General features: G+C 38.7%; 1 protein-coding gene across 2 annotated transcripts in view; it reads left to right on the forward strand.

The window, feature by feature from the left end:
- Window positions 1-19,230, forward strand: part of SRGAP1 (SLIT-ROBO Rho GTPase activating protein 1) — a gene marked incomplete at both ends in the record, with an annotated part of 273,306 nt that overhangs the window by 142,580 nt on the left and 111,496 nt on the right. The gene's annotated exons all lie outside the window — the stretch shown is intronic.

Raw genomic sequence — 19,230 nt, forward strand, 5'->3', positions numbered from 1 at the left:
CTGACCTAGAAACGGAATTTAGCAAACTCGAAGTTTTCTTTTGCTCTCTTAAATAGGAAAAAAAAAAAGTTTCAAACAAAGGAGAAATTTTTAAAATTTGGAAATAAGAACATATTAAGAGACCACGTAGAGAAATATCCTATGTATCTTAAAACATAGAGATTTTTAAAAAATAGTTTAGACTGAGCCAGGAAAGTAAGTAATTTTCTCGTACGTCGGCCCTTTCTGCCAAGACCTCATTTGGTTCAGTGGGCTTTTTGTGTCTTGTCCTCTGAGTGAGAGATGGTGTCAGGTCTTGGAAAGGTTACTTCGATGAAGAAAAACTAGTCCCCGTGCTCAAGGAGGTCACAGTTAATCCAAATTTGTATGACGCTATATGATGCTTCCCAGTCATGGGGATGCTGGCAACCTTTCAGCCAGGGCCTCTGGGACCAGCACCTCAACTGACTTCGTTTATTTATCCATCCAGCAAAACATCTTTAAAATGCCAGGCCGGGAAGCAGAGTTAAAAGACACGTTCCCTGCCTACAAAGAATCCATTACAATAATTAACAGTCACCACAATAAGGGAACACACAACCTGTGGTAGAAACTTGAAGGCTGGAAATCTTAACCCTACTGAGGGGCCAGGATATTCTTCATAGAGGAGGGGACACCTGAAGTGAGACCTGTAGGAGATGGAGGTGGTCATCAAGCAGATGAGAACAATGAACTATTCCAGGTAGAAAGCAGAAGCGTGACACATTCAGGGAAAGGAAAGATTTTGGTGTGACTGGACCAGGGGTTGTATGGGAGTGAGTGATGGGGTGTGAGGCTAGAAAGGACTGTCATATCAAAAGGGACTTTGCATGTCTTGCGAAGCTGTAAGGATTTGTGTTTTGTATGTCAAAGTCAAGGGCTTCATAAAGTTGATGGAAACTTAGGGCTGAGAATCAAGTGGATTTGGACTTGAATCCCAGCTCTTCTGCTTCTGTGATCTTGGGAGATGATTCAAGAGAGTGCTCTGTTCTGTCTAAGGGAGTGGGGAAGGCTGGACTGGCAGAAGGGGAAGGGGAGCCTATGGGAGATCTGGGGCTGGGATGGCCCTTTGGAGTTTGTCGCCAAGGAGGCCTCGCCTTTGTTTTGCACACATTGGATTTGAGCTGCCCTTGGGGAGGGGCTAAGTAATCTTGGGGTGATGCAGCTCCCCTTGGTGGAGGGTAGTTCCCAAGGGTGATTCCGAGAGAGAGGTCAGCTGTAAGTTTCAACAGCCAGCAGCCAATATTCCCAGTAGTTGGGGAAATATGTTCTTGAAAGAGGGCCTGAGGAATGTACAGTAAGTGCACACACACCATGCCTGCTTGTTTGCTACCTAGAAGTTCTCTTCTTATCCAGATTTTCTGGGACTCAAAGAATTGTAATCCTTGGAAGCTGCCTATTTATAGCAGACTCCTGGTTACTTCAGCATTTAGTGGGGAGAACAGTCTTCTCACCGCTAACTATTGCCGATCAGCTGGAAAGTTAATAGTCATTACAGTGACAGGTATAAAATTCCACTTCCTCAAGCAGACCCAGCAGATGTCATGCCTCACCTTTCCATGTTTTTAAAATTAAGAATAAGAGAGGGTAAGACTGGAGCTTTTTGAGGAGCCAGATCAGCCCACGAGGACACATTTGTCATCTGCAAAGATAGGAAGCCAGGACCCATATCTGTCAAGTCCAGAGAACTTCATATCCCTTTAGATTAAAAAGCAAGACTAGGCTTTTCTGCTTTTTTTTTAATATATATATATCATCAAGCTGTCTCCTTCTCCAGCTCTTCTTCCATTGTTATGGTTCCAGAAGCATATTTTTTATCAAGACAGAAGGAAATGATCAGAACCAGTCTGAATTGACCTTTAGAACTTCTGTGGAGTCCTTAGTGAGCACAATGCTTGTTCTTCTTGGGAGGGGATTTTGCAACTTACTCGTTTTTCAAAAATAACCCCATGTCTGTATGGAGATCCAGTTAGATGCTGGGTGCTTGACAGGTACAGCCTCTTACCCAGCTGTGTCGTATTCAGTGTAGTCATTGACCAAGAATCCTTTTACCCAGACTGTTCTATCAAATAAGGAGTTCGGAGCAGGTAATTCTAGGAATGTTTTTGTTTCCAAATGGATATAATAATCAGGAAGACACTTACAGGAATACCTAATTCCAGGCATAGGTACAGGCAACAGCTTCAAGACTTAAATTTTAATCACATCAGAACCAGTTTTAGAAATAGTTGCCTGTGCTTGCCAGTTTTCAACGGGTAAAAAAAGGAAGCTTTAAAAAAATAATAATACCCAATTATTCAAGTATCAGCTATTTCAAATTTAGGTCTTTAGAGCTGTAGATGAAGCCTGTTGGTCAGAATAACATAGTGATTCATCTCTAAGTCTCTGACATCAGATACTTTGCGTATGAATGTTAGTTTCGTCACTCTTGTTATCTTTGTGGACCTGGGAGTGTTTGTAAACCTCTTAATTCAAGTCTCAGTTTCTGCATCTGTAGTAGTAACCTATTTCAGACACCTGTATGGAGATTCAGGAGTCCTGCATGGAAAGCTACTTAACCCCAGTGTCTACATTTAATGCTAATATGGTCTAACTAATTTGTAGCTGTTATCTTTGTTATTATCTATACTGTAAACACTTATTCCTTACACCTGCAATAATTATGTAATGTGAAATTACACCAGACATTATCTTAAACGTGTCCTCATTCTAAAGAGACTACGTAGCACAACTGTGATGAACACCGTCCAGATCATCACGTGGTATTTGTATATCACTTATTATGAAGTTCCAAACCATGTTTGTAAACAGACTCTGAGAAATGCTCCAGCATCCTTGCTTGGAGCTGAATTAAAATTTTGGTCCTCACATTTCAACAATTAATGGGAACTTAGGGGATAACACAGTGAATACCTGTGTTGGGCAGCACCCCCTGTGCCTCTCAGGTCCCCCACAGCTATTTCACATAGACCGTCTTAACTTTGAGGCTTCACTGATTTCTTCATTCATTCAACAATGAGGGATTCAATTCCAGACCCTCTGTTAGGTGTGGACAATGTGAGCACGGACAGAGTAGGACTCTGCTTTCACTCTCATACGTTCTGCTTTACTGTTTTAGGAGAAGGTCAGAAATTGGAGACTCCTTGTACACAGGGGTTTTTCATTATCGGTCCTACTGTCCTTCCCGAAGAACAAGAGGCAGTGAGGTGCCTCTTGCCCTGTTCTCCAGCCCTGCCTGCTGGAGTGATGAGATTTCGCCACCTTCTTTCCATTACTCACACTCAAGAGTGGTCTGCATCTGGGTTGGCACTGCAGCCAGAAACTGTGTGATTTGTATGTTACACATAAAGTAATTAGCGTCAGCAGTCACCATGTAGGAAAGACCACAGCTAGCTTGCAATAATCACTTTATTTAAGCACCTTATCACATGATCTTCTGTATCAAGTTTACGAATGTTAACAGAAGTATGTAGTTTAGAGGGAGCACCATAAAATGGCAGCCTTTGAATATGTTAAATTATCTCTGTGTGTTTTAAATTATCTACCAGTCTGTCATTTCCCCATGGATTGTTTTCAAATTATTAATGTTTTTATTCTTGGTTTGCATAAATATGTGTACAGATATAATTTATTTTGTTTCTTCACCAATAATAATGACATAACCCTACCACTTTACTGAATTTTAACTGTGCACCCAGCACCGTGCCCAGCGTTTTTCACACATTAACTCATGCACCCTCACAGCTGCCCAGTGAACAGGGATTATAAGCCACATTTCAGGGATGAGGAAACAAAAGGCTCAGATATAATTTGCAGAGCTGGGCTGGCTGGTACGTCTTCTTGTCTTTGCCTGTACGTCTTTGGTAGTTCGTAGTTACTATAACTGTGTTGGTGTTTTTCAGTGGTAACTGGAGATGTTACACAATGCACAGGTTAGAAACTTCTGAGATTGGGACACTGTGGGTCTTGGCCCCATTCATTTCTAATGAAAATCCTGAAGAATGATAGTTCTGGATGAGGCAGCAAAATCTGTCAGTCATCCAAGTTATAGGCAGAGATTCAAAGCAGCAGAGACTGGCTGCAAGCCACTGAGAATGACCTCACTTTGGCCTAAATGCCGTAGGTTATCAGATTCAGACTCACAGGAATTAAATTAACCCACTTTTGGTATTGTTGATTGTATGGCCTAATCTGAAAGGAAAGAGAAATTACTAGTAAGATTTGGAAATTTGAGGTCATTTTAAAATTTTTATCAAAACTAATCATATTCTATTTAAATACCCTAGTATGAAAGAAAACAAAGACATTTCATGGGAGAAAAAAAAAACACTGTGTTTTCAATTAGGCCATTTAAAATAAGTTAATATTCAAGCAGATGCTTTGAGTTAATAAATGATACTAATCTAGTACAGATCTCTAAGGCTCTAACCTTGTTTTGAAGAAAAAGTCCCTAAGTTTAAAAAAATCTGAAAACTTTACAGATCTATAAATAAAAGTCTTTCCTATTGTACAAATCTATATAAATCTATATATAAAAGAGAGTCTATTTCTTTTTGAATATAAAAATACATATTCATTGTAGAAATTTAGAAAACACCAAAAAATATAAAAATGGAAATGAGTTACCCATATTAATACTACCTACTGGTAATATTTCTGGCTATATCTTTTCAGCATTCATATGTATAAGCATACATGTGTACTACACAAACATACATACATATGTATTTTACAAAATTGAGATTTCATTGCAGATAGCCTGGGAACCTGCCCTTTTCATGGAACATATCGTTAGCGTTTCCCATGTCTGGAAATAATCTTTTAAAATAGGATACTTCGCGCCTGCATAATGTTTCACTGTCAGCACGGCCGTGTTGCTTTTCCCATTGTAGGACATTTAAATCTTTCACACATCTTTGATATTTTTCTTATGCTACTACATTCCTTGAAGTAGAATTATTAGGCCAGAGGGTGGCATTAGAATTTCATGCTTTGGATGAAATTCTTACTTTCTGCCTTTCTGGAGTAAAGATGGTCATGGCTGTGATTTACCAAGGAGCAATCTGTCCCCTGAAAAATAAACTGACTACTTATTAGCAGAGAGCTACCACATGTGATTTAGTATGCTGATGCAACAGTGGTAAATAATATAACAAGAGGAACTTTTTCAAAGCATTTCAGTGCAGTGTAGCAGAAGAATTAAATGGTATTCTGGTGGCCTCAAGGGACAGCTTAATAATTGATGGGGAGTGGTTAAATAAGTGAGAGTCGTTCAAGCTAATGCTACTAGCTGGTTCACTTGAGTTTTATCAACCCTATGGTTAGCTCGTTTCTCTACAAGTAAATCAAAACCAAGCTGTCGTTTATCTTAGAGTGATGCGCTTTTCTGAAATATTTTAGAAACTATTTTAAATTTGTATTTATAAATTGCTTATCAGGATGGCTGGCACATAAATAAATGGCAGTTGTCAGTGCTGCTGTTCTTGCATTTATGTTGTTGCCTTTATTATTTAGTGACAACAGGACATATGTGATTGACCTAGCCATAAATTTAGCAGCTGAGTTACTAGATAAGAGCATTCCCCATCAGTTTAGAGGCTTCATTAAAGACTTTTAAATATGATATGAAGCAGATGTTATGTGTCTATCTTCCTGGAAAGTGATATAATGTTACAAAACCTGAGGTCAGTGAGGTCAGCTAAGTTGGACGTTTTGTCACACAGCATGATGTAGTAGTTGAACCCATAATTACATTGAGAATGGTTTTCAAAAAGCACTTGAAACTTATTTATGGTAAAAAAAAAAAAAAATCTGAAAGTATATAGACCAAAATTATTTTAAATGGGTATCTCTAAGTTACTTTTATTTTCTTCTGTTTGATTATTCGTAATTTCTGATTTTTGTACAATGAACATATTGTATAAGACACAAAGAAAACAATTATTCATTGTAAACTAAAACCTTAAAGAAACTTGGCCCCGAGTACACCAGTCAGTATTTACCACAAAGAAGTGGGGAACTATATCCAGGAACTAATTCAGCCCTAAAGGCTGTTTATTAATGGAGAATTAGCCTATTCTCCAAGTGCACTTGAAAACTGTGCTTTGAATATACAGTATTCAGGTGCTTAAAATGAAGACATGAAATCAGGGAACTTCTGAGCAAGATGGCGGCATGCACAAGGGCTGCAACAGCCTTACCTCCCAAGTTCTCTTTGCAATGACTAATCAAATGTACAAATAGGAAAGACTGGAACAGTCCTTTTACCTTCAAGCAGATCCCATACTTCTTTGCTCACTCTATTCGTTCCCACCTTACTCTGAAAGGAAGTCTATACCCCCATCTCCTTTCCCTAACTTTATTTTTCTCTCCAGCACTTATCCCTTTCTGCCACATTTTGTATTTACTCAGTATTTGTTTACTTTCTGTCTCCCCTCAATTTAAATGTAAGTTTCTGAGGGGGAGGAATCTTGTATTGTTCACTGAAACAGTGACTAGCACATAGTAGGTACTGTGTAAATATTTATTTAATGAATACTTACATCTGTATTAGAAACCACAGATAAGTGTCAGCCACATAATAGAAATTTCAAGGCATTTCAGAAGACCCAGTATTGACAGGGCTGGATTTAAGCAGCACTATCACATGCTGTCTACTTCCTAAGAGAGAGAAATCAGAGGAGAAATGAGTCATGGCAAGTCTGTGGCAGGGTGGAATAACTAAAGTGCCAGGCTTCTGGGCTGAGGACTGAAAGGGGGTGTCAAAGGGACCAAAAAGTACTAGGGAGGTTACAGAGAGGGTGTAGATTTAAAAAGCAATCTCATGAAGTTCTTTATTAACTCCTGGGCTCTCTCCTGACCTGCACATGCTTGGGTTTGATCTTAAGCAGTATACCTACCAAAGACTTTGGGAGCTGAACTAAGGGACAGACCACTGCCTGGGCTCCAGACTGGCCACTGAATGGTGCATATGCAAGTCAGATCCAAAGAGTGCTACAAAGGTGTTGGCAACAGTATGGATATTGAAACCACACCCCGTAGAAGGCCGGTCAGAATTTGCATCCTGAATTCAACTTGGTTGATTTCCTGATAAAACAAAAATATCAACATTCTACATGTGGTTTAAATAAAACCCAGAGTCTCATAACATAATATTCAAAATATCCAGAGTATAATCCCAATTACTCAGCATACAAATAACCAGGAAAACGTCAGCTGACATGGGAAAAGACAACCAATAAATGGCCGATCCTGAAGGACACAAATGGTGCGATTAGCTAACAAAGACTTTTAAAGCAAACATGATAAAAATGTTCCGAGAAGTGAGAGCAAATACTGTTGAAACGAATGGAAAGATAAGTCTCAGCAAAAAAAAAAAAAAAAAAAAAAAGAAAGAACCAAATGGAAGTTTTAGAACTGAAAAATACAGTAACCAAAATTAAAAACTCACTAGACGGGTTTCAATAGAAGAATAAAGATAACAGAGGAAAGAGATGAGTTTCAGTTCATCTTAAAGATAGATTAACAGAAATTATCTAACCTGAACAACAGAAAAAAAGATTGGGAAAAAAATAATCAGTGCCTCAGGGAGCGTTGGGACAATCCTAAAAGGTCTGATATTCATGTCAGCAGAGTCTCTGAGGAGAGGAGAAAGCGAGTGGGTAGAAAAAACATTTGAAAAAATAATTACAACAAAACTTCCCAAATTTTGGCAAACAAGATAAGCCAACCCATTCAAGAAGCCAGCAAAACCCAAGCTAGATGAATCCAAAGAAGTACATGCCTACACTCATCATAATCAAACCAAAAACTAAAGACAAAGAAAAATATATCGAAAGCGGCCAGAGAAAAATGACACACTACCGATGGAAGAACAATTGGATGACTGTGGGTTTCTCTACCTGCTAAATGCCAGTAGCACCTTATTAGTTTTGACAACCAAAAATTCCTTCAGATGTCACCAGATGTCCCCTGGGGGGGAAATTGGACCAAGTTGAGAACCATTAATCCAACTTGAGTTTTCCATTTTTCCAAACATTTTTTTAAAAGAAATGTTCCAATTTGGTTTACATTTCAATTACAGGGTTTACAACTCTAGATTAAATTAACAAATATGGAGTAGGTCAAAGGCACCCAGTCTCTCATCTCCCATCAAGAGAAGTTTAAAATATATATATATATATATATATATATATATATATATATATATATATATATATATATTCAGTACCAGGTTTATATATATATATTCAGTACCAGGTTTATTTAGGTTCAGTCATTCATAAAAGATCAGCACTTAAGAAAGTTCATTTTCAAAGAGCCTTGAACACTGAATCCTTACCCATTCTCCTCATCCAAGAAGGAAACTACATTCTTAAAAGAACTGATGAGAGAACATTCCTATACCATAGGTCGAGGTGTCTGTAGTTGAGATCAACAAAGTCTGAAGCAACCTGAGAACAGTATTCTGGTTGCTAGCCAGTGTTTCTTAGCATTTGAAGACTTTGTTTAATTTCATGTGGTAGGATTCTAAAAGATTTCCAGCAGCTGCAAGAAAGGCCATATTAGGGGATATTGCACATATAGCAAATATTTGGATTAAGAAACACTTGTGATACCTTGAGTAATAGCAACCCAAAAATATGCAGTTGCGAACAAATACTGAATGTGGCTGTCAGATTGATTTCAGTACCTTTTAAATCTCAGTCAAAGGGAAACATTTTTTTCTTATTAGAGAGGCAATTAAATAGAAACAAGCAGAAATTTTTCCAACCAAATACTTTGTCAGATCAATCTAGAAACTTAACAAAATTTGACACTGGCTATATGAACTATATGGATTGAGAAAACCCACTAATGTTCAATAACAGTAGTAAATAAATACATGCACCACTTTTACTTTTTAAACTTCGGTAGTTTCAAGTGAACACAGAACCATAACTGGCTTAGTGCACTGGCTTGAGTAAACATGGCCATTAAAATTTCATTTCTGTAGCTCTAAAGATAGAGATTGCAAGGGGCTGCTAAAATAATCTTTCATTTTTTGGCGAGGTCTTACAATTACACTGACCAGTCATGACAAATTCATTGCAACTTCTACTCTTCCTCTCATTTCCTTTTTTTCTGAAACCTAGCTTTACTGAAATCAGTTCTCTTTTCCAAAACAGAGTAGACATTCTATTTCATTATTCATTCAGCAAACCTTTATTGATTATCGTTATGTGACAGGCACAATGGTGGGTTCTAGGGTCACAAAAGTAAGACACAAATCCTCAATTAGTATTCCAGAGGGGCTTATAATCTAGTAACGAAAGGAAGTATAGAGATAAAAATTACATTATAAGTTGGCAACTGCTCTTACAGAAATAGGACCCAAGAGCACCAAATGCACAGATGATTGAGTAAGGCATACTGCCTAGGAAAATGGAGAAAGGCTTCACAGAGAGAGCGGCATTGGATCAACGTCTTAAACCTGGTGAGGTTTTACAGAGGAATTAGGGGAAGTGCATCCTTCTATATGTATGTAGAGAACAGCACAGGACCAGGGCCTGGGGTTCTGATCAAGACTAGCACGTATCCAGGAAATGAGGCTAGGGGAAGATGACGGTAGGTGGGGCTCTTGGCCCCCTCTTCACAACTCTTAACGGAAGTGAATTGTCATTGTAGGCCACCTCTTTTTGGCCTGGACCTAAAGCTCACATCAGTTACACAGCTGGCTGGGGTTAGGAGTATAGCCTATAACACGGCAAAGTGTACATAGTGGGATAACAGCTACCTGTGATCTAGAAAGGCAGGTTGGGGGTGAGGGCTGCAGGCATGGAAGAATTTTGATTTTCACTTTGAGGAACTGGTATGTTTTCATCTAAACAACTAAGGAAGCCAAGAGAGATTTTGCGTCAGGGATATGGCATAATCAGCCTTGTTTTTTGAGAGCATTGTGAGGAGTAAATTGGGATGAGAAGAAACCAGTCTTGGGGAACCTAGTGAGGAAGCTGGTGCATTAGTAATCTGGGTGATGATTTTTGCTCTACCATGAGTTATGGCCAGAGAGTATTTCCATACTTATAATGATATTGTCTTCAAAAAGATCTCATCCATGTAGATCAAGAATGAATCAAATGGCTTTTTGTTGTTTTATGAAAGATCTGTTGGAAATTCAAAGCCAGGACATTCTTATTCAGTCCATCCTAATCAGATTGTAAGGCTTCTACCCCTTTATCTGATGGCTCTTTAGCCTGTTGGAGAGAAAAAAAAAAAAGCTAACAGTGATTCCAGGATTCTTGGGCTTACCTTAACTGTGCAGATGTGGGTTTGGACTGCCACCACAAAACAGGGTGATTGCAAGCAAATGCAAGTCACTGAGAGGTGTGTGTTGCCTCCTAATCTTCCCAAGATCTTAGCTTCTACCCCTTGAAGTATAAAGAAAGTGTCCTTATTGCCACTAGCTCCAAGACAGTGAAAATTATCTGGGAGGCAAAGAGAATTCTCTCTTCATTTCTTTAAACTGTGTCATATAAGGAACAGTTGAAGACAGTGGGAATGTTTGGTACAGAGAAAGTAAGCCTTAGCTAGGACATAGTAACTGTCTCAAATATTTGAAGACCTGTCATGTAGAAGATGGCTTAGATTAACTAGCTCTACAAGTCTATAACAGTTAAGACTGACTGGTAGAACTTAAGTGGAGACAAGTTTTACTTTATTCTAAGGAAGACCTAACAGTCTAAAGTCAGCAAGGGCTTGCTCAGAATTAAGAGTTCTGCTTCTTTGTAGCTTTGCAGTGTTCTCTGGAATAGACTTTATCCTCCTTGGTATAATAGTACCTCAAACACAAGTATTCTAGAAAGTAAATCTTGAGTTAGGTTGAAGTGACCATCTGAGACATACTGATTTGAAAGTTGCTATGAGTAGACTGTTACATTAGCATTTAGAAAAATGGAGGGTGACTTCATGAAATGAAACAAGGATATGATGCTGAGCTGATAATAGCGTCATGACAGTTACATTTATGGAGTGCTTGGTATGTGCCAGGCACCTTGTTAAGCACGTAACAATGGATATCTCATTTAATCCTCTTAAGAACCCTAGGGAGTATATTATTGGAATCTTCTCCATTTTTCAGATGAGGAAACAGCTCAGGGAAGTAAAGATATTTAAATAATCTGACCAGTAAATAATCTGGATCTATGTTGATGGTTTGGGGTTTGTTTGTTTGTTTTTTCCTGCTTCAAGTAGGCTGTCACCCCATGTACATTTGCCTACTAGCCATAGGTGTTTTCTCAAATTCTCTGGTAGTATTCAAGGAACCAAGTTCTTGGTGAACAGGACACTTAGCCCATGGGAATTTGTTGTTTGGTTTTTTTTCTATTCTGTAAGCTACCTTTACTTAAATACATGGTTAATTCTATAGACCAATTAATGAGTTGTAGTTCTGAGATGGTACTATTAATATTAGGATAAATATATATCTTTAAAGGAAATTTCTGATTTAGGATAAATTCTTGAAGATTGGTTTATTAAATTTTGGGCTTAGTTCCAGAGTTATATAGAGAAATTTCACTTGGTTTAAATTGTTTGAATAAGCATAAATCAGACTGAATTGAAATTGTTTTGTTTACCTCTCTCACTAAAATGTAAGACCACTTTTCTATCTTTGGCACATAGAAGGTACTCATATAAACTGGTAGAATGAGTGACTGAATGCATGAGTGTGTACATGAATAAATGAACTTTTATCAGTATCTCAAAGAATCTCTGCCTTTTGCTTACAAATTCAATGAATGACTTATAAATGAGCAAATCTCCTACTTACTTTATTTAGTTTTGTAAACAGTCCCTGGATTTTTCTTACCACAGTGCCATTAAGACTGAGGTCATGGGTTCCCTACACAATATGGTCTAGTTTGCTTGACCACAGGTTCTACTCATAACCCCAGCCCACTGTGCCATAGATGTGAGCTTTTGGTCACACTGGATCTTTGCACAGTCACATCTGTCACAGGAGAGAAAGACAGTTGTCTTTAGTGATAAATTAGTAGACTCAGGTTCATGTACTAAAGATGATGTATTATTATGATAATTGTTAAGGAATTATATTAAGGAATTGTTACTAAAGCTGAGTTGTTACATTTTTGTTAAGTTCAGCGTATTGAAAAGTGGTCTGGAAATGTATTTCTGATAGTTTTTAGTTAATTATGTTACAGTCTTAACCAGAGTTTCATAACACGTTCTGATTTTAATTAGGTAGGTTTGTTTATATCCGCTACTGAGAATTATGCCTAAGTGATTATCCATTTAGAGGCACTGAAATGGTGTTTCCAGTGTATCGCCATTTTGAGTAGAGAAATATCCCTAGCATGAAAAATTGTGTTTCTTGAAGAGTTAAGGAAGTGCAAGCTGAAAATGATAAGAATTGTTTCATCTACTTTATTCCCTGTAGGACTTAAAATTTCAGTCTTGAGTTACTTAATCTGTTCAAGTGCTCTTCATACCTGGGTGGTTACGAGTGACACTGGTGTGCGTGACCTTGCCCTTTTGGTGCTCACAGGCTGAGCACAGTCGAATGCCACATGTGCCTAGCAGTTACATTAGTACATATTCTAGGAGATGCCCCAGATATTTCCTTTAAGGTTAAGATTTGTCTTATTTCAAAATGAAGCTCTGGTTCCCCTGTATCTATGATTTTTTTTCTAACTTTCCCACATTTTCTAGTGACATGGAGTTCTATCTAAAAGAATGTTGATTGTTTTTCGCCTTGGGAATGCAGTAGATCATGAGGCTAATTCCATACACTGATACTTAGTTGTGATTTTAGTAAGTACAAATCCATGTCCCTTGACAGATAGAAAGGAAAGGTGCAACTGCACTATAAATATTATAGCTTGCTTCAGGCCATTAAGCCCAGCCCCAATTTTTCCATTAGGCATTTTGGGGGATGCTGTTGCTGCTGTCTTCAGAGTTTACATGAATTAAGAGAATCTATTGTTATAAAGACACACGAACACGAGGTTTTGGAAATGCAAAAGCACACGCACTGTAGAGGTGTGGCCTGACCCTTTTAACCAGAATTTCCATCCAAAACTCACTGAGCGTGAGACACTATCATCATTTGCAACCCTCTCATTAAATATTTAATCTGGTTTTCCTTCTTCTCTCTTAGGCTCACTCTGACTCAGCATAAGGTCAGGATTCCTGGACTGGTCATCACAATAGATTTACTTTAAAAATAACTCTGTGAGAGGCCAGAGGCCCTCTGAATTGGTCATTTAATCCAACCATATAGATCACTAGATCGATTGCCCAATGTACTCAATTATGGTTGTATTAATTATGCTCTTTGTTCTGCCTTCCTTTCTCCCCTTTCTGGGAGGTTCCAGGGAGCAAGCCTGCTGTTCTCCAGGAATAGAGATACTGGCCAGGGTCCACCCAGTGTAGCACTTATCACAGTGCTCTGTATAGGAAGCTGTTTGGGCACATCTAGCTCCTCCATGAGACTGTGGACTCTGGAGGGAGGAAGCCATACCTTACTCACCTGTCCCATTCATTCATCAAAGGTATATCGAGCACCTACAGTGTGCCAGGCACCACAGCAGGCCCTGGGAACACAAAAATGATTAGGACACAGTCCCTGCTTTCAAAGAAACCCTCTGTTTATGAAGAGAAAAAGAAACATGATGAGCGTAATAATAACGGGCGGCATCAGTTTAACGCTCAACTGTGTGCTGGGTTTTGTGTTAAGTGTTTAATAAGGACCATCCCGATAAAACCCTGTGATGTAGAGGCTGTTGGTATCTCTGTTTTGCCATTGAGGAAACTCACAAAATTATTGAACTTATGCACAGACAAGAGAATTTGAAAACAGGCATCCAGTTTTAGAGTTTGAACAACTAACCACTAAATCATACAGCCTAGAAGTGATAATGAATGAATGTATTATACAGTCAAAAAGAAGGGAGGGTCTAATTTCTTTATTTGAAGGACAAGGTAAAGTTACAAGAAAGTTTTCACAAAGTAGTAGCATGTAGGATTGTACTAGGCCAGAGAAGGAAGCAGAGTCTGGGCAATGAGGACGGCATGGGGAAGGCAGAGATGTGAAAGGAGAACCTGGGACTGAGCAGCTTATCAGGCTAAAGGATGTGGTTTGAGAGCTGTGGAAGGTAAGGTAGACTAGTTTGACAGGGGAAGTTATGAGTGATTTAAGAAATTGTAACTCTATCCTGAAAAAAATATAGCAAGAATTTGATGGGTTTTAATCAGAGGAAGGACATAATTAGCTCTTCATCTTTTTTTGGTGGGGGGAGGGTGCTGCACCACGCAGCTTACAGGATCTTAGTTCCCCGACAGGGATTGAACCCATGCCCCCTGCAGTGGAAAGGCAGAGTCCTAAACACTGGACTGCCAGGGAGTTCCCTAGGTCTTTATCTTTAAAAAAAATTCTCATGACGTACAGAAAAACAGATCAACCAGAATAGATAGGATTGGTGGCTTCTCTTTCAAGGAGAAGAAGCAAGTCTTGGATGAACCCCAGATTCTGACATGAATGACACTATTGTCCTGGAAGCGATATAAATTCATTATAACCCTTTTAGAAAGTAATCTTCCAGTGTGAATCCAGGGTCTTTAAAATGTCAATACTTTTATCCTGGTAATTTCATGTCTGGGAATTGACACTGAGGCAACAGCGCAAAATGCAAGGTATGACTTTAGAACAGCATTCAGGATAATAGTTCAGGGTGATTAAAATATATTGGTGAAATTGAATGAATAAGTAAGTAAGTGAATGATTGATGGAAAATAGTGGAAACATTGGAAACCATAATAGAAGAATGGTTAATATACATTCACTGTGTAGTTATTTTAATCAATAATAATGTTCTGAAAATTATATAAGTACATGGGAAAATATATGATAACTGGAAGAAAGCAGAGTAGAAGAAAGATACTTTATTATTATAGAATGATTACAACTCAGACCTCTGTTTAGATAAATAAACTTGAAGGAAATATACCCATCAAATTATAATGGTGGTAGTTTTGGCCTTCTGTTCTCTATTTTTCCAATATTATTCAATATACTTAATTCATTTTTGTAATGAAAAAAGGTGGAAACTTTGGGACTGTTCATTTTGGACTTATGTTTGAATTGTCTGAAACATCAAAGCGATAATAAATAGGAAACAATTAGAAATTGACTTGGTATTCAACTCTGGGTTTACACATTGGAGACATTTAATAAATGTCAACTGAATGGAAGTTCTAACCATTTTCTTTCCCCTTGGGTCAGAATCCTAGAATCCTAGAATCCTGTTGCAATGCATTAGAAGTTTTTACCATCATTTGAACTTATATAGGCCCACAGAATGGGGGAAAAAAACCTGTTCGCTTTTTCAACTCCATACCTTGCAGTTGGAGGGGACTCTCCTTCCCTGTGCAAAAGTAATTTTAATCAGCCAGTCGCAAATAACATGAAAAATACTTTATTTCAAGCATATATCATTTCATAAAGTTATTTTTTTCTCTTGTACAAAGGGAGCATTGATTGCTTTCCTTAATACCCGTATCCTTTTTCTTACCTAGCAGCTCTTGGTCAAGGGTCAAGGGTCAAGGGTCTGCTCTCACTGTTTTCACATTTTTAATGAAATAGAATCCAGAGGTATACTTAAACCTATTGAATTTTGATGGACTTTTGATAATCCAGATATTTTCTAATTAAAGGGTTTCAGTGCATTAGTTGAGTATGTCAGCATCCTTTGTGCCACATCAGATGTGTTTTGTTTTAAGATTGCTTCTCTTGGGGTCCAGAGTCGTATTTAGAAGAAAGGACTGTTTTTCACTGTTACTGTAATAAATTGGAGACATGTTTAAAGTTGGGGGTGGGGATAACATGAGGTGATTTTGTCGTTGCTTCTATGCCATGGGGACAGGGACCAAGCCCCCAGCACTCAGACTAGGACTTGATGTTATCTGACCCGGGTATCTGTGAACAAAAGGGTGTGCAAATTCATGCTTCACCCTTCAGTCACATGGTCTAGTGTTTCAGAGCACAGCCCAATTCTTTTAACAGTTTTTGTAGGCAAAAGGAGTGGTGCAGGGCGGGGAGAAAATGGTTAATTTCGAGGCTACTGACTAGGCCACGGAGAGTTTAGACTGTCATTCAAAGCGAACATCTAGGCGGAAACTTCGGTGATGTGTCATGAGGGTAGCTGGGGCTCTACCTACCTGAAAATAACTTGCCACCAACTTCTCACAGAATTTAAAGTTCCCACTGAAGCCTGGCTCCTTAACGGCCTCTTTCATGAGTTGTATATATCTTATCCCATTGGCTTGAGGAATTATCCATTTCCTAGTAGATGTTTGATTAATTCATCTGGTACCACCAGTAGTATACCCACGAAAATGGAACATAGATAAGTTCAGTGTACATGTGTGGCAAGGGTATATGGATGTAAGAAGGGCTCAAGGGCTGGAGCACAATACTTGAGGCCCTTCCAAATCAGGGGTCACTTGCGTGGATCTAAAGGCCAGGGTAATGGGGAGTGGGGTGAAGGACATCCAATTCAATTCAACCGATATCTGCCAAGAACTTCCTATGTGGAAGTCAATGGAATAAGTGTCCGTAGAGACCAAAAGAAGGAAGAATACCATGTGGGCTTTTCACTCAAGGGAGTTACCCGTTACAGTGTCTGGGAAAGAATTAAATAATTATAACATTTGTGGGATGTTTACTGTGTGTTAGGTACCATTCTGAGTTCTGTGTATGTGTCATCTGGTTAATGCTCTCATCGACCGGATGACGTAGGTACCATGACTACATTCCTCTTATAGATCTGGAAACTCAGGCACAGGGGAGTCCAAAGCCTTTGGGACTTCAGTCCCAGCATTGTGACTCCAGAGTCCTTGCTTCGAAGTGTTATTCTATACTGCCTCCCAGACAGATGTTTTATATTTCAGGGCCTCCGAGGAAAGGTGAACCAAAAATGTGAGAGTGCTCAGCAGAGAACAGTATGTCTGTTTTGCCAGACTTCCTCTACCTCATTACCTAAAATCTTGTAAAATGTGAAATGTACAAAGAACCTTTTTGCTGTTGTAAGGTATTTGACTTGGCTGGTTTAGCAGGCTCTTATCGCCCCAAACCCAAGTATTCAATATGATCCTAAATATTCTTGGCTTGCAGTTAATTGGACCTAAGGGATTCTGGAGGTTATTGTTCTAAAGTCTTAGCCAAGAAATATTTTCTTTTTGGACTTGCTACCTGAAATGCCGGCAGCTGAGCAGGGTTACTTGGTAGCCTTTGATCCCATTAGAGAGTTCTGAATTGGTAGCTCAGATCCTTGAATGAAATATGATATTAAAATAACACCAAGCTGAAGTCATAGGAGATTGCAGTGTAATGTATATAGTCAGAATAGCCAAGATTTAAGGGAAATAAAATGAGTTTCATTTGGCTTCATTTGCTCACTTGTGACGTCCCTTTCACCCTTCAGTGATTCTTAACCCACCTCTTCACATAGCAGGGACACAGCAAAACATAAAAATCTCTAACTCAAGTGTAGGGATTTTAAATCTTTCAGAGCTCGATAAACACCAGCACCCTTTATCGCTCCAAGAAAACCCAGGGGCAAATGCAGCTAACGAACTTGAATTTCTCAAAGTTTAGCTATTGCTCTGATGTCATCTTCCCACACTATTTTATGTTCACAATTTTTGCTTCAGCACATGTGGCCTTTTTTAAGGGAGGCCTAACCCAATGACCTAGTGTTGGCAGATGGACTGTGTTTCATCTAGATCCTCTGATTTTATTAAGGGTGGTCTATGGGCCTTTCTTTTCTGCCCTCTCACCAGTGGCCAGCCTTCACCAAAGGCAGTAACTACTTCAGCAAATCACACAAACAACAGTATTTCACCTTATTTGCAGATTCATTTAGCAAGTGCTGATTGGAAGCTTCCTTTGTGCCCAAGTGGGACCTGGACTAGTGTCTTCTTAAATTGCATACCCTCAGCACCTCACTTGCCTCACCCTAGTTCTGGCCTCATGCCCAAGCACTGTGCAGGACACTGGGGTCGCAGAGCTGATACAGATATGGCCCTTACTCCCAGTCCTGACAGCCCAGTAGGAGACACATAAATGAACCATGAATGTTGTTGTTATTGTCTCAAACTATAGATTAAGCCATGCTACACATTTTTTCCATTTTCTGTACCTGACTAAATACTGAACTCAAAACAGGAAAAAAGGGCTTCCCTGGTGGCGCAGTGGTTGAGAGTCCGCCTGCCGATGCAGGGGACACGGGTTCGTGCCCCGCTCCGGAAGGATCCCACATGCCGCGGAGCGGCTGGGCCCGTGAGCCATGGCCGCTGAGCCTGCGCATCCGGAGCCTGTGCTCCGCAACGGGAGAGGCCACAGCAGTGATAGGCCCGCGTACCGCAAAAAAAAAAAAAAAAAAAAAAAAAAAAAAACAGGAAAAAAAAAGAAAAGTAATTTGGATATATGATTTACTTTAAAGTTAACTTACAGATTTTGCTGAAAAAAAAATTCAAATACTCCTCTGTCAAACCCTCAGAATTAGCCTAGGGAAGGATATCTTAAATGCTGTCATTTACCCACTGAGTGGAAAAGTAAAACTCTCTTTTTTGTCTTAATGAAAAAATAACAATAATAAATGCAGAGGCAAAAAGTATGTGGAGCATAAGTGGCCTTACCAACTCACTACTGTGAAAGTGTTTTCTTAAAATTAAAATTGGAGTCAGTCAAAGGGAGAGAGAAGTATCATATGATATCCCTTATATGTAGAATCTTTAAAAGTGATGTAAATGAACTTACTTATAAAACAGAAACAGACTCACAGACATAGAAAACAAACTTATGGTTACCAAAGGGGAAAGAGGTGGGGAGGGATAAATTAGGAGTTTGTGATTAGCAGACAGAAACTACTATATATAAAATAGATAAACAACAAGATCCTACTGTATAGCACAGGGAACTATATTCAATATCTTTTAATAATCTATAATGGAAAAGAATCTGAAAAAGAACATATATATATATACACACACATACATACATATATATATACATATATATATATATATGTATATGTATAACTGAATCACTTTGCTATACACCAGAAACTAACACAACATTGTAAATCAACTATGCGTTAATTAAAAAAAATTTTGTGGTCAGTCACATAGTTATTTTGGAAAGGGAGAGTAAAT

The sequence above is a fragment of the Leucopleurus acutus genome, assembly GCF_964270905.1.
Source record: "Leucopleurus acutus genome assembly, chromosome: 11".
NCBI classification, from domain to species: domain Eukaryota; kingdom Metazoa; phylum Chordata; class Mammalia; order Artiodactyla; family Delphinidae; genus Leucopleurus; species Leucopleurus acutus.